This window comes from Neophocaena asiaeorientalis, unplaced genomic scaffold (genome assembly GCF_003031525.2).
Source record: "Neophocaena asiaeorientalis asiaeorientalis breed wild unplaced genomic scaffold, Neophocaena_asiaeorientalis_V1.1 scaffold4, whole genome shotgun sequence".
Classification (NCBI taxonomy): domain Eukaryota; kingdom Metazoa; phylum Chordata; class Mammalia; order Artiodactyla; family Phocoenidae; genus Neophocaena; species Neophocaena asiaeorientalis.
Window position 1 is genome coordinate 4,785,156 of NW_020173682.1, and position 2,338 is coordinate 4,787,493.

A 2,338-nucleotide genomic window follows, 5' to 3' on the forward strand; every position below is an offset into this window, starting at 1 on the left:
GGTGTTGGTCAGGCTGCTTTCAGCTAAGAGTAATAGACAATCGTCTTCCTGTTAGCTTAAGGAGCGAGGCTCCATTAGGAGTCACGCAGAGGGTTTTAGGATTTGCTCAGTCTGGGGACTTTAACGTCTGTTTCCCGGCAGGCTCTTTTTGCAAGCTTCATCCTCAGGCTGGGGGCTAGAAGATGCTGCAGCTGTTTGCAGACCTCGTGTCTATGCTTGACAATGTCCACGAAAAGAAAGGAAAAGTTACTCCTGGAAGCTCTTTAAGAAGACTCAGAAATGAATTTCCCCTAAGCCTCCAGAAACTTAAAGTCTCTGTTTGTAGGCCATTGGCTCCAATTACATGTGCTCGTTCCTAAATCAGTCACCGGCAAGAGAGGCGGAGCCCCCCTTGAGCAATCGGGCCACCCCTGGAGTTGAGGGTATCGATCCTGTTCGTTCCCCTTGAGGCCCTGTGACTATGGGGGGAAGGGGAGAGGCCTGAACAAAACCAGGGTTCTGTTACCAAAAATTAAGGGATGGAAATGATGCTGACTAGGTGGTTATGGTGTGCTCTGCCACAGGATATGTATTTACTATCTTTTTTAATCATCATAAATAAAAGCTATGGTAATCATTATGCTTTCTCCCAATATTCTGTCCCTCCTTCCTTCTGGGAACACGGTAGCACTGAACTTCTTGACCCGCCCTGTGAGGCTACGTCACCAGATCTGGCCAGTGAGCTGTGAACTGAAGTGATGCGTGTGTCTTCCGGGCCAGAACATTTAATTGCCTGCCCTAGTTTCTCCAGGCAGTTCTTTTCCTCTGCCACAGGGACCAGCAATGGTCCAGATAACAGCTGTCCCATCAGCCTTGTCCTGGAGCGAGCACAGTGCAGACCAGGGCCTCCAGGCCACATGCAATGAACAAGTGGCACGATAAAGAAAAAAACACGCACTTTGATGTTTTGAGATAATTTGTTACTGCAGCAAAAGCCCAGTGTATTTCAGCTGATACAGTAGCTTACATCCATGGAGTGTTTCCCGTGTTCCAGGCATGGGATGACACATCATCACTAGTTTCAATGGACAGGAGAAGTCAGGAGTGGTGGCTGCTCCTATCCACACCCCCAAGACGACTTCACTCCTAGGCATTTATACCAACTGGCACTTGCCTAAGGATGTATCTAAGTTCGGGTTGCTGCACCACACAACAGATAAACGTCCTAAGGATTCTGGAGCAGAGAACAAGTGAGTATTGGTGCATGTGAAGAGGAGTCACCAGAAAGATAGGAACGTTCAGGTACACACGAACGCTGGGACTTCAATAAGAGGAGAAGGGGGAAATATGCCACTGGAATAAAACCCTCCACTGCACAACCTTGTGATCAACGCACTGATCTGCCTTTCGTTCCGACTGCCTTGTCAAGGATGTTTGTATAGCAAATAGTTTGCAGGCTAGAGATAACGCTTCCCCCAGAGCAAAGATCGGGTTTGCCTACCCCCTTGGAAGGTAGAGATAGTATCTTTCTCTGAAGCAGAGGCAAGTATACTTACTTTCCAGTGTGATGAAGACAATGTCTTGCTTCCCAGCAAAGCAGGCATGCTTAATGCCCATTATAATATGAGTCAGGCTCCTTAAGCACCAGGCTCCTCTCCTGTAATGCAACCCACTGGGTGTGTAGCTGTCATCATTGTGTGCGAACTGATACTTCGGTGCAAACATTCTGATACGCTAGTTACTGCTATTGCTGTGGGTAATAGACTGTCCTTTGTCTCTGACCCAGGAATCTTACATCTCCTGGCAGCATTTATGGAACTGTGGCAGGCTGACTTTTTAGCCTGCCAGTAGGGTGAATCTCAGACCCTTCATAATTCCGGACACATGTGGTTGTTTATGGACAGGTAACATTCGAAATTAAGCATATAGAGAGAAGTTAGAGAGAAGCCTTTTTTATCTCAGGAATTTGCCCAGAGAAATTGATCTTCTTCCTATTAATATCCATTTTTTTCCTTTCTTAAAACTGGTAGATGATTAAAAAGAGAATTTTCTCTAGAATCTTCACATCCACCTGAGAATCTAAGCAACCAGCTTGTGAAAATAAACCAGAATGCTACCCAGGGATATCATTCTCAAACTGCCTGATTGAAGGTCTGCCCTTGCAGCCCCTGCGTCTGTCTTCAAATATCAGAAAACCTTGGCACTCCAAGTTTCCAAATTGGAAGTGAAATCTGCTCAGTGAGGATCTGATTTGAACAGAGTGTGGAATTGATTCTAGGGTTTGGTATAAGCTTTAACATCTGACTTATAAATGTGTCACCTGCTATGCGCTGAATGAAGAAAACTTACTATAGACAGC